The following is a 26,641-nucleotide window of genomic DNA, read 5'->3' on the forward strand; positions in this document are numbered from 1 at the left end:
AGGAACTGGACAACAGGCAACATAATATCAGGACTACATATAACAGAGCAGCAAGTCAGTAGGCAACAGAGCAGTAGGACAGCAGGTAACATAGCAGCAGGCAATATTCCAGCAGGTCGGCAGGCAACATAGCAGGAGGCAGCGAAGCCTAACAAATAGTGTGGGCGCCTCAAAGAGCTATCTGAAGACCCATCTGCCGGGCGCCAAGTTGGACAGCTCCAGCGGTATGCGACGACCCCTCGCTAAAGGAATTCTGTCGTTTTCGCTTGGAAGCTTTTAAGATATTAAAAGGATATCTCTCAGGCGGGAGATTAATCTCCAGCCCATCTTAAATATCTTGAGTTCTTCCTAATGCTGCTCGGTTGTGTCTCCTCTCAGGTAGCTTAAGTCCCGGGTTCAATTCATCTTCAAAATATCTTATAGTTACATTATCAAGAGGATTCGTATGATATATTATAAAGCTTTTGGTTAGAAAAGTATTTGGAGTGGGGATATATAGGTTGAGGTGTGTGGGTCTGGCAAGAGATGGCGCTGGTGGTTGGCGGGAGATGGAAAGAATCCTCAACGTGAAAGTCTCAGGAGCCACGAGCACAGCAGCTCGGGCAGTGCGTATGAAACTGTGGTCGAGTGTGGGTGTTAGCGGCGTTGTGAGGAGTGATCATTCGTGTCGTTCGAACCCCTCCAGTGTGTTACAGTAATGACAGCAAGACCAATCTATGCTAGTTGACAGTGCATTGCTTTTTGTCTCGTGTGTTGTCAAGGAGGAATATTTACTGCAGAAGGATATCAATAAAAATATCAGAAAAAGTTCCGAGGAACGCGCACCTGGGTAAGTTGAGGACGGTGTCCAGCGCACAGCAGCCTCTATTAATTATTTAACCGCTTGGGGACAATTTTACTCTGGCACTGAGCACTCGGGGCAACACAAATATCCATCTACCGTATCGGTTAAAGTATTGCAATTTCTATATTAAATGAGAGATAATAGAGCACATTTTATTACATTCGAAATGTCACCGGCAGGGAGTGCTTTACGTATATAATTTAAAAATGACAAGTTTTCATTTGGTCATTTCGTGGTCGTAGCGTGGTGGGGCAGCAAGCATGTTGTTGTTATTTTAGATGCAGCTACTCGGAATGACAAGTTCCAAGCAGCACGGGCTATGGTGAGCCCGTCATACTCACCTGGCACAGGAGATGTGCGAGCAAGTATGAAGAAAGATGAAGATGAAGCTACCCAAGCGGTGGCACAGGCATGAATAGCCCGTAAACAAGTATGAAAACAATGACTTGTAAAGAAGGGATAATACTGAAGATGTGGGTGAGGTGGCAGGTACAGCAACCCCGGAGTGGGAGGGAAGAGAGAGAGAGAGAGAGAGAGAGAGAGAGAGAGAGAGAGAGAGAGAGAGAGAGAGAGAGAGAGAGAGAGAGAGAGAGAGAGAGAGAGAGAGAGAGAGAGAGCAGAGCTGCCTGGGTCACTCCTTGCTTGAGCGTTGAAATTTCTCCTGAATAAATACAGTTACAGGATTGTCAGCGCTAAGTTGATTTTGCGAGAGAGTAAGCTTACGTTTGTCTTGGATTCGGCGACTATGATCACTGGTGTACAGAGAGAGAGGGAGATAGCAGTGAATGAAAGAGTTGTATCCATGGAAATAATCCTCACTAGTCGCTTCTGTAGACTGTAGAGAGTGTTGGCTAGTTCCTGGCCTGTTGTGTGGAACATCTCGTTGGGTTGAGGACTTACGCTGCCCAATGTCCAAAATGTCAATTAACGTCCAATCACTACAGTCTCTCGTCTTCAGCACTCGCATAATAAATATCATCCTTGGTTTGATTTAGTTATAAAACTAAATAAATATACAAATATCAACTTTTGAGTTATATAAAAAAAGCTTTACCGCAGATTTTAAACCATCGAGATAATAGGTATAAGATTTAACTGATAATAGTTGCCCTAAAAAATCGTACGTCTATCTCGTAGTCATAACACTAGTCTCGTAGTCAAAACAGCTGTCTCGTAGTCAAAACAGCTGTCTCGTAGGCAAAACATCTGTCTCGTAGTCATAACAGCTGTCTCGTAGTCAAAACAGCTGTCTCGTAGGCAAAACAACTGTCTCGTAGTCAAAACATCTGTCTCGTAGTCATAACAGCTGTCTCGTAGTCAAAACAGCTGTCTCGTAGGCAAAACAACTGTCTCGTAGTCAAAACATCTGTCTCATAGTCATAACACTAGTCTCGTAGTCAAAACAACTGTCTCGTAGGCAAAACATCTGTCTCGTAGTCAAAACATGTCTCGTAGTCAAAACATCTGTCTCGTTTTTAAAACATCTGTCTCGTATTTAAAACATCTGTCTCGTAGTCAAAACATCTGTCTCGCAGTCAAAACAGCTGTCTCGTAGTCAAAACATCTGTCCCGCAGTCAAAACAGCTGTCTCGTAATCAAAACATCTGTCTCTTAGTCAAAACATCTGTCTCGTAGTCAAAACAGCTGTCTCGTAATCAAAACATCTGTCTCGAAGTCAAAACATCTGTCTCTTAGTCAAAACATCTGTCTCGTAGTCAAAACAGCTGTCTCGTAATCAAAACATCTGTCTCGAAGTCAAAACATCTGTCTCTTAGTCAAAACATCTGTCTCGTAGTCAAAACATCTGTCTCGTAGTCAAAACAGCTGTCTCGTAATCAAAACATCTGTCTCGAAGTCAAAACAAACTTAAATATTGTAGCCTCGTAGTCGTGGATGTATATCACAGGAAATACTACGATCGTAGCGTTACATGTCAGGGCAAGTTACATATTCCGTGTTGCATTTTTTTTATCTTTAAGATGGAAGTTACATAGTCTCCTTTGCTTGGTGGCTTCTTTTGAAACTTCCTACACTAACACGACACGGTCTTTCAGTATCTGGGACGTCACATTTAACACAACATAGTCCAGCCCCATCTAACACAACACAGTCCAGCCCCATCTAACACAACACAGTCCAGCCCCATCTTACACAACACAGTCCAGCCTCATCTAACACAACACAGTCCAGCCCCATCTAACACAACACAGTCCAGCCCCATCTAACACAACACAGTCCAGCCCCATCTTACACAACACAGTCCAGCCCCATCTTACACAACACAGTCCAGCCCCATCTAACACAACACAGTCCAGCCCCATCTAACACAACACAGTCCAGCCCCATCTAACACAACACAGTCCAGCCCCATCTAACATAACACAGTCCAGCCTCATCTAACATAACACAGTCCAGCCCCATCTTACACAACACAGTCCAGCCCCATCTAACACAACACAGTCCAGCCCCATCTTACACAACACAGTCCAGCCCCATCTAACACAACACAGTCCAGCCCCATCTAACACAACACAGTCCAGCCTCATCTAACACAACACAGTCCAGCCTCATCTAACATAACACAGTCCAGCCCCATCTTACACAACACAGTCCAGCCCCATCTAACACAACACAGTCCAGTCCCATCTTATACAACACAGTCCAGCCTCATCTAACACAACACAGTCCAGCCCCATCTAACACAACACAGTCCAGCCCCATCTTACACAACACAGTCCAGCCCCATCTAAGACAAAATAATATAAATAAATTAGATAGCAACTTTGGTAATCAATGCATGTTGCCATTACCTGACCCACAGATAAGAAAACGCATGTCGGTTCGCCATAGTCTGTAGGCAATGTAATTTGAAAATGAAAGGCTTAATAAATACAATGACACCTGAAGCCTCGTGAGTTGCCAGTACCGTTCCGGCCGACAGTTCTGTTTTATTTCAACAGTATAACGCTATATAGTCGTAATGGCTTGGGGCTTTCTCCTCATAGTTCCCTTCCTGTCAACAGTATCACCGTTCAGTAACGGTAATACAGTAATGATAATACTGATAATTTATTTTCCGAAATGTTATGATTGAATGTATTTTTTTTTTCTATTTTATATGCATAGAGTAGAAATGAGATTTATTAAGCATTGTTAATAGGTGTTAGTACTGTGGCTTAACACTAGACTAGCGTTTAGTAGGCCCTACACAAATTCTAGATGTCTGTGGTCTTGATTTGTAACACATATGTAGGCCTATACCGAAACATTGTCGAATATACTTATAATAACCAAAGCAGAGTATTAGATTTAGGCATACTGTGTTTGTCACAAAACAGCGATCAGGTTCTGGCCTCCTTGTAACAACCGAAGCAGAACACCTCATACAGGCCTATCGCGTTTGAGAAAAAGCCTAACATCAAATTTATTTATAGTAGCAAACTATGTGCTTTAAGAAATTACTCAACTAAATATCGTGTATCCTTCACACTTACAACTACAAATAGCATACTACTACTTGATGATGAGGTGGTAAAGTGCCATGAAACCCTCCCACACATATAATCTTGTTCATACGAATGACAGACCAAGATGAAAGTGTTTAACTATCAGAAACTGGAATGAAAGTGGTGGGATTGCGGGGGGGGGGGGAGGTGAACCTTAGGCTATTTAACAAATGACAGATGACAACGAGTTTGGGAAAGATCAGTTCGACGCGTAATGTTGCTCGCAGACAAACAGATTTCAGATTACAAACTAAGATTTAACAAAGCGGGAGAAATTGTGAAACACATTGGAAAAACTGAATCCAATTAACATAAGAGCCATGTACCTTCATCTATTGCCTAATAAATATTAAAATGATTGACGCAGTTGACAGCCAAATGCTTAGGACCCGAAAGCGTCCATTTTTTTATAAACAAAACACATTTGAAACATAGGCTGTATGTGAATAGGCGCAAGAGTATTCGTGGAGGCGGCGGCACCCTAAAAGTTATTTTTATGGGATTTACAAAAATCCTGTCCACAATTATTTTATTTTTATTTATTTTTTTTTTTGAGATATATACAAGAGTTGCTACATTCTTGTACAGCCACTAGTACGCGTAGCGTTTCGGGCAAGTCCTTAATCCTAAGGGTCCCTGGAATACGATCCCCTGCCGCGAAGAATCGTTTTTTCATCCAAGTACACATTTTACTGTTGCGTTAAACAGAGGCTACAGTTAAGGAATTGCGCCCAGTAAATCCTCCCCGGCCAGGATACGAACCCATGACATAGCGCTCGCGGAACGCCAGGCGAGTGTCTTACCACTACACCACGGAGACTGCTATTATACTTCAACAGAGCTTCACTTGATATGAAATAATCGTCATTTGAATTTTTCCCATTACATACATTTTTTTCAGTTTGTTTTCTATTGATATAGTCTAAACTATATCTAACCTATACGTTTAGCGACGAAATAGGTCAACCATCAGCACCCTAGAACAACCACCAGCATCCCAGGACAACCACCAGCGCCCCAGGACAACCACCAGCGCCCCCAAGACAACCACCAGCGCCCCAGGACAACCACCAGCGCCTCAAGACAACCACCAGCGCCCCAAGACAACCACCAGCGCCCCAGGACAACCACCAGCGCCCCAAGACAACCACCAGCGCCCCAGGACAACCACCAGCGCCTCAAGACAACCACCAGCGCCCCAGGACAACCACCAGCGCCCCAGGACAACCACCAGCGCCCCAGGACAACCATCAGCACCCTAGAACAACCACCAGCATCCCAGGACAACCACCAGCGCCCCAGGACAACCACCAGCGCCCCAAGACAACCACCAGCGCCCCAGGACAACCACCAGCGCCTCAAGACAACCACCAGCGCCCCAGGACAACCACCAGCGCCCCAAGACAACCATCAGCGCCCCAGGACAACCACCAGCGCCCCAGGACAACCATCAGCACCCTAGAACAACCACCAGCGCCCCAGGACAACCACTTGCGCCCCAGGACAACTACCAGCGCCCCAGGACAACCACCAGCGCCCCAGGACAACCACCAGCGCCCCAGGACAACTGCCAGCGTTTCCCCGCAAGACGGGTTTTATTTCCTTTCGTGTCGACTGCCTTACGGCTAGCCTAGTAGGATTCTCAATTGAAAACTAGAAGAAACTAATGAAATTTAAATTTGTTCTTCTTAAGTAAGCCTATACACTTCCTGGATTACACGCGATATTGAAATTTTAACATGTAATCATTTGAGGCGACCTTGGGGGGTGGAAAAAAAATAGATGGGAGGGCACGCTGGGCTCCGGTGTTGTCGGGGGAGGGGGGCGCATCACGCCTCGTCCTTGGTGATAATATGGCCTGGGTGGGGGAGGATGTTTATTTGCTGCAGGGGCACCACACTTAGGAGGTGATTCTGGGGGAAGGGGTTTACATTGGGGAGGGGAGGGGGAAGTAGTGGTGCTTAAGTTGCACAGCTCGGGGAGGTGTTGGGGGGGGCAAGGGGAGGTGTGGGGGAGGGGGGGCCCTCGGGGAGGTGTTGGGGGGGGGCCTCGGGGAGGTGTTGGGGGGGGCCAAGGGGAGGTGTGGGGGGGGGCTGGGTCTGTTGTGGTTGATTGTGGCGGGAGATGCTGGTGGGGGTACCACACTAGTGATATTTAGAAGACTAGTACACTGAGTGGGAGGGGATGTAATGCTGGAGGAGGCTAAGAGTGGGCACACTGTGGGAGGTGAAGGGCTGTGCATTGCTAACGGTAGTGTCCGCGCGAGACTACTGTAGTCCACTCATAACATCACAGTTTATAGAACAGTATAAGACTGTTGCCTGTACTTGTGGGACTGGTGCCCGCAGTAAAACAAGTGTGGTCTAGTACATAACGGTGAAGTGTGTTATTACCAGTGAAATAAGCTGTAGCTCCTAGGCCCTGGTTTTTAGCTATCGGTTCCCTTTAGTGTTTAAATCAACGGTAGTCTAGCAATATTTGAAGTTGTGGATGAATTTGCACTCTACTGCCTCCTCTCCCAAGACTAGATCGTTCCACTTGTTAACTAGGCTTACTCTTAGGCCTACTCCAAGCCATCAATCTCCCAGACTCCTTCTTCCCATGACAGCTGCTGGACCCGGGTTAACCATTTCGCAGGTAACCCCTTCTTCCAGCCACAAGCCTCCTGCTAAGGCAGCCTTAATGACAACGCTCCAAGGACATTCCCCCCACACCACACCCCTCCCTCCCCCCACACCACACCCCTCCCTCCCCCCCACACCACACCCCACCCTCCCCCCCACACCACACCCCTCCCTCCCCCCCCCCCACCACACCCCACCCCTCCCTCCCTCCCTCCCTCTCCCGATACTTGAATCCATCTCAACTCACCGCATTCCTCCCTGTCTCCTCCCCCCTCATCCCCAAAAGCATCTCCTCCCCCCTCCTACACTTCCCCACCTCCCCCCATCTCTCCTCACAGAGGCCTCCACCCTCCTTGTGATTTTTTTATTTTTTTTCTACCACAGTCGGGGCTGTACATTTAGCATGCTAACCAGCTGGTATATATTTTCTTCTGTCCATCCTGGACGGTCTTACCCGTCTGCTCCACGGGCAGCAATAAAAATGTTAATTACCAAAGTCTAACTAAACTATTGCCCTTGGCAGAGATGCTGCGCCAGTGACTGCCTGCTTACATCACTTACACTCACTGTAGTTATAATTCACGCCATAAGCCCACAGCTAATATAGGCCTACCTGGTGGCTTAGTTTTAAGTCACCGCAAGTTCAAATTGGCCTGTGCTGAACGCAAATGACACTAGCTAATTAACTGGAAGAAAGGCAGCAATGTGAGTGACGGGTAACAGGAAACACGTCTACAACTCAGTGTTACGGAGTTAATTCCAGTACAGATCAGCGAGGAGGCTCGATTTGCTGTCAGCATCGTGTTCGTACTTGTGGCCAAGTGGGTGAAGAGGTGGGCGGTGGGTTGTGAGTTTGGTGGGCGGGTAACTAGGTGGGTTGTGAGTTTGGTGGGCGGGTAACTAGGTGGGTTGTGAGTTTGGTGGTGGGTAACATGGTTAGTGGTTTTAGCCAAGTGGGTATATACAGACTGGCGGCGGGGGGGGGGGGGGGAATAGAAGGGGAACAATTTATGAGAAGGGTTGACCCAGGATGAAACTAAACCTAATTATATCAGACACCCTTTCCTCACTAGTAACATTAAATAGCTTGCAATCAAATAATATGGTGCTTGTCTCAGAAGCCAGATATAGATGTATATGCATACTTAATAAACATGGAAAAATATAAATATTGTTGATTACCTCTCACATTTAAATCAGTTATGTATTAGCAAAAAGACCTACTATTAAATGTATAGTGATTAATTGTAAATACAAATTTAGACAACCTCCGGCGGTAACAATCAAAATCACCGACCTCTGTAAAACGGACCATTGATCGTAGAAGGTCAGTGTGACTGAAGCAAAGAGAGCTGACCTTTCTTGTGTTCTGGAGTCTGTGCACAGACTCCAGAACGGCAGCCAGCTTCAGACAGCCAGGTAAATCAGGCAAGTGGTACACATCACTTATCACGTGCCTCACGTGTTGTGTTGAACGCTGACACGGTGCCTTTGACGAAGAAAGCGAATTTGGGTTTGATTGCCTTAATATACGAACCGAAATGCCTGTAGGATATACATTTGATGGTAAAACAAGAAAGCTTTTATAGTGTACACGAAGACGCTGCCTACTCAGCCACGGGGAGCTATATGCTCCCTGCTCTGGGCGTGCTAACATTACTCTTTTGTTCATCTCCTGCATTTTAACAAAGTTAAGACTTACTCTTGATAATATTGCCTGTACTGTTCCAGCGAACATGTGTTCGTTTGAACCACAGCTCGTAAAGACTACGATAACCGCGTTAATCCGCCATGCTCTGTACTGACCATTGTGCACACAAACAAGGATGGTGAGAGACAGCTCTGTACCTCCCTCAGAGACTTGACTCCGGCGGGACCAGTGGCCAGGAAAAAAGCTGAGGGCGGTCAGAGAAAGTCTGGAGAATGAGGGGCACGTTCTCTCAACTCTTGAGACTTGCTCTTGCTCTCTTTCTCAACTCTTGAGACTTGCTCTCGCTCTGTCTCTGTCTCTCTCTGTCTCTCTCTCTCTCTCTCTCTCTCTCTCTCTCTCTCTCTCTCTCTCTCTCTCTCTCTCTCTCTCTCTCTCTCGCTCTCTCTCTCTCTCCCTCCCTGAGCCGCATCAGCACAGTTCCTGGCTACCCTAGAACGATATCTAAAGACAACCGTAGCAAGCAACGAGGAGTAAGTTTCCTCACACATCGATAACTAAGATGCACGTGTTATCAATTATGCAATACAGAATGAAGAGTCAGCACGTGATCAATCTGGCAGGGATGCTGCAAGAACTCGCACTGATACGGGCCTAAAAAGGTAGGCGGAGTCTAACGTTGAGTTGAAAGGTAAAAGCAATACTTAAAATTAAGTAAACAACGGCTTTAGTTTTGGTGGTAGAGGGAAGAAGAGGATTTTTGGGGGGGGGGGGTGAGGGAGTGGTATGATACAGGTGGGAGGGGGGGGGGGGAATTGGGGATAGATGGGTGGGAAGGGAATATAAGGGATGGGAGGAGGATGCTTAGGTGTGGGGAGAATTATCCTTGGATTGTGGTTACCGCAGGTCACCAGGTTCAGGGTCAGGGGTTTAACAGGACATTTGCTATTTATCTATCAGCACTTCTAACCATCAAGGTCACATAATCGACATGTTCATATTTTGTTCACTAGCAGGAAGGACTGACACGTGTTCACTAGCAGGAAGGACTGACACGTGTTCACTAGCAGGAAGGACTGACACGTGTTCACTAGCAGGAAGGACTGACACGTGTTCACTAGCAGGAAGGACTGACACGTGTTCACTAGCAGGAAGGGCTGACACGTGTTCACTAGCAGGAAGGACTGACACGTGTTCACTAGCAGGAAGGACTGACACGTGTTCACTAGCAGGAAGGACTGACACGTGTTCACTAGCAGGAAGGACTGACACGTGTTCACTAGCAGGAAGGACTGACACGTGTTCACTAGCAGGAAGGACTGACACGTGCTCACTAGTAGGAAGGACTGACACGTGTTCACTAGCAGGAAGGACTGACACGTGCTCACTAGCAGGAAGGACTGACACGTATTCACTAGCAGGAAGGACTGACACGTGCTCACTAGCAGGAAGGACTGACACGTGCTCACTAGCAGGAAGGACTGACACGTGCTCACTAGCAGGAAGGACTGACACGTGCTCACTAGCAGGAAGGACTGACACGTGTTCGTCTTGGAAGTCCTTAAGTTGTCTAGTCGTGACAGGAAGGAGCATTTTGTGTTCGTTTACGCATATGTGGCCCTGAGTGTGTCAGTCGCAGTTTGTTTTTATACCCCATTTTACCCCCACACACATGGCCACACCTAGTCCCACACACACATGGCCACACCTAGTCCCACACACACACATGGCTATACCTAGTCCCACACACACATGGCCACACCTAGTCCCACACACACACATGGCTATACCTAGTCCCACACACACATGGCCACACCTAGTCCCACACACACACATGGCTATACCTAGTCCCACACACACATGGCCACACCTAGTCCCACACACACACATGGCTATACCTAGTCCCACACACACACATGGCTATACCTAGTCCCACACACACACATGGCTATACCTAGTCCCACACACACATGGCCACATCTAGTCCTATATATATATATATACACATATATATGTGTGTGTGTCTACTTCTTCACAAACACAAATGCCTCCACTCAATCCCCAGTATTTACCCAGTAGGTAAATACTGAGAGGTGGATGGTGAGGGCTGGGAGGCGGATGATGAGGGCTGGGAGGCGGATGATGAGGGCTGGGAGGCGGATGGTGAGGGCTGGGAGGCGGATGGTGAGGGCTGGGAGGCGGATGGTGAGGGCTGGGAGGCGGATGGTGAGGACTGGGAGATGAACAAAGCAGTGAACCTAACAATCAGGCCCATCCCTGCACTTCCTGCTGGCCCCACCAAGGTCTCCTGGCGGCTCCCATCACACACTAACCACAGGAAGCATCCTCGCTGATCTTGCTGCATCAGGAAAAAAACATATATATGTTATTTAACTGGGACCACCAAAACTATGCTGAGTAGTTCCACGTCGAGCTGACTCGTTAACTTGTTTACACACCATTATTATAGGTACGTCAGGTGTGTGGAGAGAGGGAGAGTTGACTATTGTGTCTGGTCCACAGCACGCGAGGCGGCCCCTGAACTGAAAGGGTAGAGATGAAGTGGACTTAAGACATTCTCCGACGTCATTGAGAACGTTGCACTTGAACGTTGAACGTGTTAATTTGGGAATGACCTTGAATATATATATATATATATATATGTATATATATATATATATATATATATATATATATATATATATATATATATATATATATATATATATATATATATATATATATATATATATGATTGCTTCCTTCTGCCGACGAAATATATGGAGCCACACTCAACGTCAGCGAGAAAGCTATAGCGTCTTAACACTCGGGGTCATCTAACACAACTGTCTAAGTGCTTAAACTGTCTTCGATCGTTCGAGGCAGTGACGCCCACGGTAGCTCTGAAGACGAGCCCTGAAGCGCTGCGTAAGTCCGTCACACGCAGGACATGAGCAGCGAGGGTCGTCTTCCAGAGACACAACCGAAACGACGACTCGTGCTCCCAACACGACTCACAAACACGACAAACGATTCCTTAACAATACAATACCATATAGTTCGCTCTAGTAGGCTTAGACATGTAGAGTAGACCTAGTGATGGGCAGAGGTGCTATAGGCCCAGTGATGAGCAGAGGTGCCATAGGCCCAGTGATAAGCAGAGGTGCCATATGCCCTCACAGTGGTAAGTAGAGGTGCCATATGCCCTCACAGTGGTAAGTAGAGGTGCACCTCTAGCTGTACTGATGGGCAGAGGTGCCATAAGTACAATCAGAAAATGCTGTGTTAAATTAACATAAGAGGCCCACGACTCTTCAACTTGCTGCCACAGAATAAAATAAATATTACCGGCATAACGGTGGATATGTTCAGGAGGCAGAAGGACAAGCTTCTAGATGAAGTACCGGATCAACCAGGTTGTGATGGGTAATAGTGAGTCCAGAGACGCGAGTTCGATCCCACCAAATGCCATAATTTGTTTTCTTTCAGATCAAGTAACCTCAAGACAGACCTAACCTAAGGCCGGGCTTGAGAAGTAGAACTCTCGAAACCCGCATCAGGTAAATATGAATAATATTATTATGGATCTCGTTTTGGCAGCTGCGAATCGAAACCACCAACTGTCTGGTTGATCAGACCGTCAACCAGGAAGCGGAAGTAGTGACTCCGCCCCCCCCCCTCCCTCCTCAAACACCAAAATGGCTGGCAACCGAAAAACACTCATTTGAACAATTCAAGCAACACGTGACGGCGTTGAGAACACGTCCGGGACCAGTAATGATCAAGATAACTGTAGTGAGAAGTATTCTGGCTGATGAACACCAAAATCACGTGCACCATGTGCTCAACACATATTTACAGGATACATACAGTGTTACACCAGGCCAGACACTCACATGTATATGTGTAATTACCTCATTGTACTTACAGGAAGAGAAGGTGTGTACTCACCTATTTGTGCTTGCGGGGGTTGAGCTTTGGCTCTTTGGTCCCGCCTCTCAACTGTCAATCAACTGGTGTACAGATTCCTGAGCCTACTGGGCTCTATCATATCTACATTTAAAACTGTGTATGGTGTCAGCCTCCACCACGTCACTGCCTAATGCATTCCATCTGTTAACTACTCTGACGCTGTAAAAGTTCTTTCTATTGTCTCTGTGGCTCATTTGGGTACTTAACCTCCACCTGTGTCACCTTGACCGTGTACCACCCGCGTCAAATAATCAATGCTTGTCTACCCTGTCAATTCCCCTGAGAATTTTGTATGTGGTGATCATGTCTCCCCCGGGCTTTTCTGTCTTTCAGCGACGTGAGGTGCAGTTCCCTCAGCCTTTCCTCATAACTCATGCCTCTTACTTCTGGGACTACCCTAGTGGCATACCTCTGTGTATTCACCTAGATGCATTCACCTAGTTCTGCTTGCGGGGGTTGAGCTCTGCTCTTTCGGCCCGTCTCTCAACTGTCAATCAATCAACTGTTACTAACTACAAACTAATTTTTCACACACACACACACACACACACACACACACACACACACACACACACACACACACACACACACACACACACACACACACACACACACAGGAAGCAGCCTGTAACAACTGTCTAACTCCCAGGTCCCTATTTACTGCTAGGTAACAGGGCCATCAGGGCTGAAAGAAACTTTGCCCATTTTTCTCTACTGGCGCCAGGAATCGAACCCGGACAACAGGATTACGAGACCCCCCCGCTGTCCACTCAGCTACCAGACCCCTGTGTGTGTGTGTGTGTGTGTGTGTGTGTGTGTGTGTGTGTGTGTGTGTGTGTGTGTGTGCACGCGCGCAAGGGTGGGCTCCACCCCAGGGAGGCAGCCACGACCTTCCTGGCCGGCCACGGCTGCTGCCCTCCGTCTCCCACAAGTCGTGATGTACGCTCTTTAATCATGCGGAAATTCAAGTTTAAAATATGTCCGCGTGTGTGGTAAACTCTTGAGTTTTATATGTTTGAGCTTCTGTGTGTGTGTGTGTGTGTGTGTGTGTGTGTGTGTGTGTGTGTGTGTGTGTGTGTGTGTGTGTGTGTGTGTGTGTGTGTGTGTGTATGTGTGTGTGTGTGTGTGTGTGTGTGTATGTGTGTGTGTGTGTGTGTGTGTGTGTATGTGTGTGTGTGTGTGTGTGTGTGTGTGTGTGTGTGTGTCTGTGTGTGTGTGTGTGTGTGTTTAGTTTAATTCAGAGACTGTTCACCCGTTTTCTAATAATATTTATATTTAACTCTTTGACACTGCATTGTTCGACGACACCTCATGACGCTACACCCTATTACACTACACACCATGATGCTACAATCCTCGATGCTACTCTTTTTGATGTTACACCCCCCCCCCCTAACGATACACCCCCCGACGATACAACCCCTGACGATACACCCCCTGAAGATACAACCCCCCTAACGATACATCCCCTGACGATACATCAGACAATACGCATCCACTGACGATACATGCCACATAACACACAACCCCTGACACTGCTCCTTGGACCCCCTAGATCTCCCAATGTGCCCCCCCCCCCCCGTCCCCCTTCCCCCCCCCCCCCCCCCACGTTGACCAGTTAGAAGCCTCGTTTGAAGCTGTGGCGGAGATGACTACTCAAGTGCTTCAGTCAGACAAACATGTCGCTCGCTGATCAGACCCCAGACACTTACCTGCAACAGCCTCGCTACGTGCCTCTCCCTCATTTAACCGGTTCAGCTCTGATTGCCAGTCTCTGGTGAGTAACGCCAGTGTTGACTTTTACTGTGAGCCAAGAGGCGTCATCAGAACGAGGTAGTTGGCGCCCGATGCTAATGATGAAGCCGCGTGTGGCAGCTCCGGCGCGGTGGTGCCACCATCGGGGCAGTGGTTGTTGCTCCACATCTCACTCGACTCCTACCTCAAGGGGGCTCTGAGACAACCAATCAACTCCCGCCTAGAGAGTGATCTGAGGCAACGACCCAACTCTCATCGGCTTCACAAATTTGCCTTAATTGCAATATTACACGACGGTTTCCTCACAAATGTTCATAATTGCAAGATTGCTCTGACACAACTACTTTCAATACTACGCAACGACCAACAAGGTTCCGATTAAACCCCCGTGTGAGGTGCGCCAGGACGCGAAGGTCGAGCCAGCACAACGAGGCTGAAATTGCCAACACTGGGATAATTACGGGTCCCCGTGATGGCACCAATTAGTGACGGCATATGACCTATTACTTAAGGTAGAGAGAATATTTTTCCCCTCTTCAATGTGCTGACGCTGCCTTTGGCACTTGAACTGGTTCTGGCACTGGTACATGAACTGGTTCTGGCACTGGTACATGAACTGGTTCTGGCACTGGTACATGAACTGGTTCTGGCACTGGTACATGAACTGGTTCTGGCACTGGTACATGAACTGGTTCTGGCACTGGTACATGAACTGGTTCTGGCACTGGTACATGAACTGGTTCTGGCACTGGTACATGAACTGGTTCTGGCACTGGTACATGAACTGGTTCTGGCCCCCGGGCACTTGAACTGGTTCTGGCACTGGTACATGAACTGGTTCTGGCACTGGTACATGAACTGGTTCTGGCCCCCCTGGCACTTGAACTGGTTCTGGCACTGGTACATACAGATTTACAGTCTGGTCACAGTTTACGAAGGTTTACCTTAGGTAAGAAACAGGTTACAGTCACACAATACTTTCAGGAAGTAAAGACCAATGTTCTGAAGACCAAGCAGTATATATTTCTGCTGTATTATTTACAGGCTTTATTGCTTGAAACTTACGATAAAGTAACTGTTCCATTACTGTAACGTGGCAGTAAACCAAACATGAGACCCGCAGTTACAATAGGGGCAAGTTTACAATGGGGTGAACTCTACAATAGGTAAACCTTGCATACTTGGCTAGGATTTTAAGACCTTGTTTTACGGGTGAAAATGTATATATATGCAAGCTAGCTTTGTAACTTAAGTGCCAGTGTTAAAACACTGTAATCATCTTGTGTGGTTGCATGGTCTGTGACCCGTTACACGGTAGTATAACACACTTCTAACATTAGCCAAGGAGCTTATAACAGTATGTTTAATGATTTGCAATGATGATGGACTTAAAGACTTTTAACCTCTAGAGAGGTCATCATAGCCACCACGATGGCTTACTGACCAGTCAATAAGATGGCTTACTGACCAGTCAATAAGATGGCTTACTGACCAGTCAATAAGATGGCTTACTGACCAGTCAATAAGATGGCTTACTGACCAGTCAATAAGATGGCTTACTGACCAGTCAATAAGATGGCTTACTGACCAGTCAATAAGATGCCTTACTGACCAGTCAATAAGATGCCTTACTGACCAGTCAATAAGATGGCTTACTGACCAGTCAATAAGATGCCTTACTGACCAGTCAATAAGATGGCTTACTGACCAGTCAATAAGATGGCTTACTGACCAGTCAATAAGATGCCTTACTGACCAGTCAATAAGATGCCTTACTGACCAGTCAATAAGATGCCTTACTGACCAGTCAATAAGATGCCTTACTGACCAGTCAATAAGTATACATTAATCTTGAAAAACAGTCCAAGACGTAAGCTAACTCCCATTGTATGTACACCGAAAAATTGGGTACACCTCTCGGTGTACCAGTATCGGTGTGTATATATATATATATATATATATATATATATATATATATATATATATATATATATATATATATATATATATATATATATATATATATTCATTTTATTTACATTTTATATCAGTGTTTTCTGCCTTAGTGGTTGTTAGTTTAAAAGAGCATCACATTCAACTAGACTGCTCTTTCAGTCTCTTGTATATAAAATAATTTATATTTCTGTTTCTAATAAGCATTTTCAATCAGTCCAAAACTTTATTGGTAAATGGCAGTACATATATAATTGGGAGAGTGTAAGCATTGTAGGCCTCTTAGGGATGTGTAGAAACTCCCAGTGTACTATATATATATATATGTGTGTGTGTGTGTGTGTGTGTGTGTGTGTGTGTGTGTGTGTGTGTGTGTGTGTGTGTGTGTGTGTATGTGTGTAAACTAAAGTCTTTGAAAATGTAATAAGTTATTACGAAACGCGTTCAGGCGTCGCGTGAGACTAGAAATAAAACTGATTTTTGGAGAATTGATTTTTCAATTACCATTGTCAGTGAAAAGAAACATTAGAAATATTGAGAAAATTCGTGTTAGAATGATTAATCTTACCTTTTCGGTCATATTTAACAACATATATATATATATATATATATATATATATATATATATATATATATATATATATATATATATATATATATATATATATATATATATATGCACAACTATATTCTACCCACCTCAAGACTCCGCTCCAATATAGAAGCATCAAGAAATATGGACCAATAGGCTTTCTACAATATATATATATATATATATATATATATATATATATATATATATATATATATATATATATATATATATATATATATATATATATATGTATAACTGAAAACTCTCGCTCTCCGAGTTCAGACACTCGCAATTCCCAATCGAGCTGTCACGCTCTCCCACATAGAAAGAGCTCCGCGACTCCGGCCTCACTCAGCTCTCTGCTCTGCTCCAAGCTCCGTCTCAACGTCTACGACAACGCCACCAACCGACTACTGTAATCAAGACTACTAAATAAATATGAAAACTCACTAATCAATGTGTATCTAATCTACCCAACAACGTAACATAAACGTACGTTACATTGGTAACGTACAGATCGTCGTCCTCACCAGCAGCGCTTGCGTCAGGTCGTCGTCCTCACCAGCAGCGCTTGCGTCAGGTCGTCGTCCTCACCAACAGCGCATGCGTCAGGTTGTCGTCCTCACCAACAGCGCTTGCGTCAGGTCGTCGTCCTCACCAACAGCGCATGCGTCAGGTCGTCGTCCTCACCAGCAGCGCATGCGTCAGGTCGTCGTCCTCACCAGCAGCGCATGCGTCAGGTCGTCGTCCTCACCAGCAGCGCTTGCGTCAGGTCGTCGTCCTCACCAGCAGCGCTTGCGTCAGGTCGTCGTCCTCACCAGCAGCGCTTGCGTCAGGTCGTCGTCCTCACCAGCAGCGCTTGCGTCAGGTCGTCGTCCTCACCAGCAGCGCTTGCGTCAGGTCGTCGTCCTCACCAGCAGCGCTTGCGTCAGGTCGTCGTCCTCACCAGCAGCGCTTGCGTCAGGTCGTCGTCCTCACCAGCAGCGCTTGCGTAAGGTCGTCGTCCTCACCAGCAGCGCTTGCGTCAGGTCGTCGTCTTCACCAGCAGCGCATGCGTCAGCCAGTCGCTGGTGACAGTGCGTGGATATTGGCATCCATTATGGTTCACTCCCCGGGTCCACACAGCCTTATTGGTAATTAGACTTGGGTTTGTTGAGTTTTTCCTGCGGCCGCCGCCATAACCAAATGGGGCGGGCCCCTCGAGGTGGCGTGGTAATTGACTTTCTACTCTGGTGTCTCGGCTGACAGGCGGCCATAATGGCTGAACCAACACTGCAGACTTTTGGCGGTGGGTGGGTGGGTGGCTGACCCTGGAGAGGCCGACACACCTGCAGTGTCTACACCACCGTGATGGTCACACCTGCAGTGACTACACCACGATGGACACACCTGCAGTGTCTATACCACGATGGTCACACACCTGCAGTGACTACACCACCATGATGGACACACCTGCAGTGACTACACCACCACGATGGACACACCTGCAGTGACTACACCACCACGATGGTCACACCTACAGTGACTACAACACCACGATGGACACACACCTGCAGTGACTACACCACCACGATGGTCACACCTGCAGTGTCTACACCACCACGATGGACACACCTGAAGTGACTACACCACCACGATGGTCACACCTGCAGTGACTACAACACCACGATGGACACACACCTGCAGTGACTACACCACCACGATGGTCACACCTACAGTGACTACACCACCACGATGGTCACACCTACAGTGACTACACCACCACGATGGTCACACCTGCAGTGACTACACCACCACGATGGTCACACCTGCAGTGACTACACCACCACGATGGTCACACCTACAGTGACTACACCACTGTGATGGTCACACCTACAGTGACTACACCACCACGATGGTCACACACCTACAGTGACTACACCACCACGAGGGTCACACACCTACAGTGACTACACCACGATGGACACACCTGCAGTGACTACACCACCACGAGGGTCACACACCTACAGTGACTACACCACCACGATGGACACACCTGAAGTGACTACACCACTGTGATGGTCACACCTACAGTGACTACACCACCACGATGGTCACACACCTGCAGTGACTACACCACCACGAGGGTCACACACCTACAGTGACTACACCACCACGAGGGTCACACCTACAGTGACTACACCACTGTGATGGACACAAAAAGAGAGACATTCCAGAGGGAGGCTGAGACGAGCATAAAGAGTAAGGCGTGACTCGTCTGTGGTGTAATTATCGCTCGGGTGATCACAGCGAGGTCACTTGTAATATAATGACGCGGCCGATGTAGGTCACCTCCTTCCCACAACACTATCAGTGGTTGTTGAGAGTGAGGTGCATGGGGGGGCGTGGCATGGGGGCAGGGGGCGTGGCATGTGGGCAGGGGGCGTGGCTTAGTGGGCAGGGGGCGTGACTTAGTGGGAGGCTAAGGGGAAACCCCACAGGGGGCGTGGCATGAGGGAAGGTGGGGAAGGCACTCTCAATGGACCAGCCTTATGAATGGGCCAAGACCAAAGGTCAAGAAGAGGTCAAAACATATCGCGGCTACGAGGGACATCTCTGGCAGGCGTGAGGTCCGCTGTGTTCCCCACCAGGAGACACAGTAGCCGAAGAGATATACTGAAAGATTGTGAAACTAAAGAGGTAAAGAAGGGAAGGAGGAACGGCGATGGGGAGAGATGGGAGGGAGGAGGGGCCAGAGAGGAGGTGAGGAAAGGTCATGAGGGAGAGGGATGGGGGAGGGGTAGGTCGTGCTGGCATCATTGCTAAATACATTTTCCATATCTCTCTTAGCGTAGCGGCCATGTCGCTGATATGGTGATCTGGCAGCCATGTGGCTGATCAACGTGATGTGGCAGCCATGTGGCTGATCAACGTAATATGATAGTCATGTGGCTGATCAACGTAATGTAGCGGCCATATGGCTGATCAACTGACATGACAAGAGCTTCATGCTAGGTGCGACAGGTTTTGTAGTATTGACCCAATTCCTCAAAGATAGAAAGGTAAGATTGCTGTTCACCTTCCAATTAATTGCCTCTCCCACTTAACAGTTAAAGTAGCCGTTGTTGATATATTTATCTTATATCAGCTCTGTGTCTGTGTAGAAGTGGATCAAAATGTGCTCAAATAACAAAGTAATCAGAACGTCACTCACAATTTATTCAATTACCATAGATTGTGAAGAAAATGTGCTGTAAACCACAAGTTAACTTTCAGTTTTCAATTTAAAAGAAAAAAGTGATGGAACACTATCTTTAAGCAAAATATCCGCCAAGTACTGTTAAGTGAAAGCACTCTCTTGCCCTCTGGCCGGTATACACTTATTGGACACTCTCGTGACTTGAATTGTCAGATGTGACTCCTGCCACAGTGTACAATGATTGAAAATCTCTGTTCTATCACAACAATTTTTGCTGTCTTTTTAATGCTCTGATCTCCTATACCGCAGCGGAAAATGACAGTTGATCAATCCTCAATCACACGGTGTTTTTAACCTCACTCGCAGGATTACAAACACCATTAGGTTATCGCCAATATTTCACAAAGTGGGTTATTCACGTTTTCTATTGGGTCTCTCCCTTATTAACCATTACTTCGCAGTTGAATAACAAAATTAACACTCCCCAGTTAACCATTATAACGGTCTATTATTTAACTTGAACGGATTTTCTTCGCTAACTTACGGATGCCTACGAGACCAAGCCTTCAAGGCTGTGGTTCCCGGAGCCCACAAATGTCCAAATTCTCTCACGCTAATCATGAGAAATTCCCGTGGTTTCTCGACAAGGAAATCTTCCTCTCGGTAATTCCTAACTATCTTTAAAAGCAATAAGGACATTGAAATGATTGCTTTAGCAATTCCAAGACGTGATTTGTGCACACACTTTGTGGTTCAACAATCGTCCCAGACGACCTCTCAATGCTCCCGACCACATCTCACGACTCTGGTTAGGGATTTGAGATCATAAAAGTGGCTGCATGTTGTTTTTTTCTTAAATGATAAATTCCCCGCGCATTCTGTCTGCAGCATGACGACCACGTACGCGTGTGCGTGCGTTTGTGTGTGTGTGTGTGTGTGTGTGTGTGTGTGTGTGTGTGTGTGTGTGTGTGTGTGTGTGTGTGTGTGTGTGTGTGTGTGTGTGTGTGTGTGTGTGTAACACTGTAGCCCTCCAGGCCGGCGGGCGCTGGGTGACACTGAGAGAGGGTGAAGGTGCGTCCTCCCGCCAAGGTGACAGCAGGTGGGCGGCTCAGGAGGATACCATGGTGTTGGTGTGACCAGCTTACCGTGGGTGTGGGCGGTCAGGTGTGGGCTGCTTGCAGTGTTGCGGCATTCCCTGTTCTATGTTGAGAATTTTGTCAAGTGTTGTAATTGATAAATAAATCAGTCCATTACTAGGATAGTGCAAGTACACTAAATAGCCTAAATTAACAACCCCTGGAGTGTTGTTAACCCTGCAGGGTTGTTAATTTGGGTTATGTGTGGACTTAATAGTCTGTGGCGACGGCAGCCACTACTCGCCACACTCTCTATCATAACACTACCCCCCCATACTCCCATACTCTCTTACCAACACACTCAAGCTACAGCCTCCAGCACGTCGCATTTTGACGTACATTTTACCTAAGACCAAAAACTGATGTACAACAAACAAAAAAGAATAGCTCGCGAAATTGACATTTTGTCTCGTTTTCTGCTTGTGGGTCCTCTGGTTGGTTAGCTTACGGCACTTTAGTACGACAATTTCTTGATGTTGGGGGGCGCTCACGTAAACGGACTGCACTATAAGTGGTAGATTAGGTTAGGTTAGGTTACGCCAGATTAGGATAGGTTAGGTTAGATTAGGCTAGTTTTACTCACATCAATCACTAGGAGCCTCTGGCCATGTTATATAACTTATGATGATTAGTTATCTACTCCATGCATTGACAATGTTGATGAAACAATTCTTCATTGCTGACGAAAGAGCAATCTTCAAACGTTCTGCGTTGACGATATTGATAAAACTGCTCATGTTGATAAAACAATTCTTCATTGCTGACGAAAGAGCAATCTTCAAACGTTCTGCATTGACGATATTGATAAAACTGCTCATGTTGATAAAACAGCACTGCATTGATGATGACACTCAATGATCAACGAGAACAAGATACAATTCACAAATTTTCAACACAACTGGAAACCTCTGTTTACCACGCTGGAAAAAAAATGTTGAGACGAGAAATTCAACGATAAAAATAAAATGAGAAAAATTCGTATTTTCTACGTTTTTCAAATTTAAGCATTAAAAAAGGTTGTGAGTTTTATCCAGAGAACAATTACTTGTATTCACCTCCTGTAGCCTAAGATACTTTGCTTTAACAGTAAATTACAAATAATATTATTACCAATAATAAAACCAAGTATTAATCTCGCATATATTTTATAATTCTCTACAGCTGGTTCGTGAAGTGAGATATTTATTGTGGTTGTTCAGAATTAACGTTTTTAATGGGACCAACTATAATTTTAACCACCATTAACATTGGTGGTTAACATTAACCATCAGTGTGTTTGGGGAGGAGTGTTGCTTCAAGGTAATTTAGGAGGGAGGGAGGGCGCGTGTATGGTGTTGTGTGGGTAGAGGGCACTTAATGCAGTGTGGGAAGCGGGTGTTGCTTCAGGGGTACAGAGGAGGGGGTGCCTCCTGCTCTGTAGGGGAGGGGGTGTTGCTTCAGGGGTACAGAGGAGGGGGTGTTGCTTCAGGGGTACAGAGGACGAGGTGCCTCCTGCTCTGTAGGGGAGGGGGTGAAGCTTGAGGGAGGAGGGGGAGTGTGCGGTCTCCCCGCAAGACTCTCGCCTCACCACAGGCACACGCTGCTGCTCAAAGAGAGAAGTAAACATTGTGGGAAAGTTTGTATTGTTATCACGTGTGTGTACGTGTGTACACCTGTGTGTGTGAGTGTACACCTGTGTGTTTATGTGTGAGAGAGAGTGTACACCTGTGTGTGTGAGTGTACACCTGTGTGTGTGTGTGTGTGTGTGTGTGTGTGTGTGTGTGTGTGTGTGTGTGTGTGTGTGTGTGTGTGTGTGTGTGTGTGTGTGTGTGTGTGTGTACACCTGTGTATTTGTGAGTGAAGAAAAAGATGAATTATTTAACACGAGTGGAACACGAACAAGGGGACACAGGTGGAAACTGAGTATCCAAATGAGCCACAGAGACATTAGAAAGAACTTTTTCAGTGACAGAGTAGTTAGTAAATGGAATGCACTAGGAAGTGATGTGGTGGAGGCTGACTCCATACACAGTTTCAAATGTAGATATGATGGAGCTCGAGAAGCTCACGAATCTGTACACCAGTAGATTGACGGTTGAGAGGCGGGACCAAAGAGGCAAAGCTCAACCCCCGCAAGCACAACTAGGTGAGTACACGTGTGTGTGTGTGTGTGTGTGTGTGTGTGTGTGTGTGTGTGTGTGTGTGTGTGTGTGTGTGTGTGTGTGCGTATGTGAGTGTATCCCTGTATGTAAGACTGTATACGTTTGTGTGAGTGTATGTAAGAGCGTACACACGTATTTATGAGATTCTACGCATAGCGTTTGTGAGAACGGACACATGTTTGTGCTCGTGAAAGTATGTGTGATGTGTGTCAAACCTAGAGGACTCTTGTGTACAACTTCCTTGAGAACACACAAACGTTGGCCAGTATGGCTTATACTGCTGAGTTTGTTATATTAATGTGTGCTTCTGGCATTAGATGAGGTGTGTGTCTGTGTGTGTGATCGAGCTCTAGCTCTTCGACCCCGCTTTTTTAGCTGTTGGTTGTCTTATGCAATGACTCCTGGCCCATTTCTCTATCATACCTGCTTTTAATGTTATGACTGGAGTTAGCCTCTACAATCTACTCCTTTAAAAACATCTCTGTGACGCATCTGAATCTCGAGCTTCCGTCCGTGTCCCGTTGTTCTGTTGTTATCCAGGCAGTGCACCATCAAGACAGTACAAACCATCAAGGCAGTGCACCATCAAGACAGTACAAGCCATCAAGGCAGTGCACCATCAAGACAGTACAAGCCATCAAGGCAGTGCACCACCAAGACAGTACAAGCCATCAAGGCAGTTCACCACCAAGACACTACAAGCCATCAAGGCAGTTCACCACCAAGACACTACAAGCCATCAAGGCAGTGCACTATAGCTTCAAGTCTTCGCGTCCTCCTTGACCAGAGGCCGTCGAGTCATCGACGTCCAACAAGTCCTTGAGGCATGACTCTTCACATACAGCAGCTGTGACACGGAGAGGGTGAGGGGCCCTCCACCACCACCGTGTCTTCGGGGAAAACATCAAGGTCTCCGGGCCTCTCTTGAGCTCTGTTCTTGCCCCAAACGGTATAATTCTGAGCTGACGTTGGTCTTGCTGTTGTGTGATGTTCTGGTTCTGTGCTGCTGTTTATAGCTGCGCCAAGACGCTGCTGCTGCTGCTAGTGGCACCACCAAGACGCTGCTGCTGCTGCTAGTGGCACCACCAAGACGCTGTTGCTGCTGCTAGTGGCACCACCAAGACGCTGCTGCTGCTGCTAGTGGCACCACCAAGACGCTGCTGCTGCTGCTAGTGGCACCACCAAGACGCTGCTGCTGCTGCTAGTGGCACCACCAAGACGCTGCTGCTGCTGCTAGTGGCACCACCAAGACGCTGCTGCTGCTGCTAGTGGCACCACCAAGACGCTGCTGCTGCTGCTAGTGGCACCACCAAGACGCTGCTGCTAGTGGCACCACCAAGACGCTGCTGCTAGTGGCACCACCAAGACGCTGCTGCTGCTGCTAGTGGCACCACCAAGACGCTGCTGCTAGTGGCACCACCAAGACGCTGCTGCTGCTGCTAGTGGCACCACCAAGACGCTGCTGCTAGTGGCACCACCAAGACGCTGCTGCTGCTGCTAGTGGCACCACCAAGACGCTGCTGCTAGTGGCACCACCAAGACGCTGCTGCTGCTGCTAGTGGCACCACCAAGACGCTGCTACTAGTGGCACCACCAAGACGCTGCTGCTGCTGCTAGTGGCACCACCAAGACGCTGCTACTAGTGGCACCACCAAGACGCTGCTACTAGTGGCACCACCAAGACGCTGCTGCTGCTGCTAGTGGCACCACCAAGACGCTGCTACTAGTGGCACCACCAAGACGCTGCTGCTAGTGGCACCACCAAGACGCTGCTGCTAGTGGCACCACCAAGACGCTGCTGCTAGTGGCACCACCACGTTCCTACTGTATGCTACTCTCCATATTGCGTCCGCTATAGCCGTCAATCAGAAGTAACCTAAACCATCTCTTGCCCTATGGAAAGCAATTGAATGATTCCTGGTACTGCGACAGCCATCAGAGGGACTCTGGACCGTCCTTGGTGCTATGGTAGCCAAGAATGGTAGCCAATCACACGCAAATAAATTGTTTCCCAACTTTGGTTTCCTTTTAAAATGCATAAAAATATTTTTTCTGGTGCTATAGTAGTCAATCAGAGGGGAAAGTTAGCCGTATCTGATCGTCACCAACTCCAGGTGAAGTTCTTCCCAATAATCACATCTGTACCTTTATTGATCATTGTGCTGTCATCGCCTCCATGTTTTTATTGGCACTGAACACGAGTGAAAGGAACGCACATTATGAATTTTCCCCAACAGCATAATGGACGGTCAAAAGGACTGAGTTCATACGATTTTTACAGAGTATCACAATACTCAGCGTTTATGTACCGAGGATTTGAATTTGAAGCTAAGACGATGCCTCTTGTTTCTTTGTATTGATTAGCCTCAGCAGCCTTGTATGCGCGTTGATGTTCGTATGGGGAATACAGCCTTTATTAGGCATACCTGGCACTCCTCACCCAGGCCTCGCCAGCGCCAGGTGGATGCAGCTTCTTCAGCATCTCGAAACTGCTCTCACCACTGTCCTCAATTTAGCGTGTTGATGATGCTGCCTCATCCCGGACTCCAAGAGGACTTGAGGCGTCGCATATTCACAATATACAAGCTGAAAACAACATAGCACATACCATATACACTGACGGATCTCTCAATACAGCTACAGGGAGGGCAGGAAGTGCTGTTATTGCTCATCAGCCCGATGACAGCACAATTCAAAGGAATATCCGAATTAGTAACTGGGCATCCACAATGCAAGCCCGATTTGGTAGCAATACTGGTAGCACTCGAAATTATTGACAACACTGAAGTAGACAGCTTAATTATTTCCGACTCCCTTTCCTCACTACGAACAATAAACAGTTTGCAATCAAGTAATAACGTGCTTGTCTTGGAAGCTAGACGTAGATATGTAAGAATACTTAGCAAGAGGGTAAATATAAAAATGTTGTGGATTCCTTCTCTCATTGGCATGCAGGAACATGACAAAGTTGACGCCCTTGCTAAGGCTGCAGTAAATAAAGACAGTATTGAACGGAATCTTGAGTTATCAAATAGGTCCCTTAAAACTGTCATTAGACGAGAACTCCTGGATGAATTTGAAGAAAGTAGAACAGTGCAAACTGGAACTAGCAGGTCCATTGTTCATCACAATGAAATGTGTGAAGTAAAACATGTGTATGGGACAAGTAACAAAGTCAGTAGACTAACAGATGTTGTCACAGCTCGTATAAGACTTGGCTACAAGTATCTCTGGCAGATGGGCTTGTATAGGGATCTAGATGAAGTAAAGTGTAAAGTGTGTGGACAAA

At 46.8% G+C, this 26,641-nt stretch overlaps 1 protein-coding gene across 1 annotated transcript in view; it reads left to right on the plus strand.

The window, feature by feature from the left end:
• Positions 1–586: 586 nt before the first annotated feature.
• LOC123762567 (uncharacterized) overlaps positions 587–26,641 on the plus strand; it is a 119,027-nt gene continuing 92,972 nt past the window's right edge. Inside the window, exon 1 of the mRNA XM_045749101.2 lies at positions 587–829. The gene's annotated coding sequence lies outside the window, so the exon portion shown is untranslated. The remainder of the gene's footprint in view (positions 830–26,641) is intronic.

This window comes from Procambarus clarkii, chromosome 27, assembly GCF_040958095.1.
Source record: "Procambarus clarkii isolate CNS0578487 chromosome 27, FALCON_Pclarkii_2.0, whole genome shotgun sequence".
Classification (NCBI taxonomy): domain Eukaryota; kingdom Metazoa; phylum Arthropoda; class Malacostraca; order Decapoda; family Cambaridae; genus Procambarus; species Procambarus clarkii.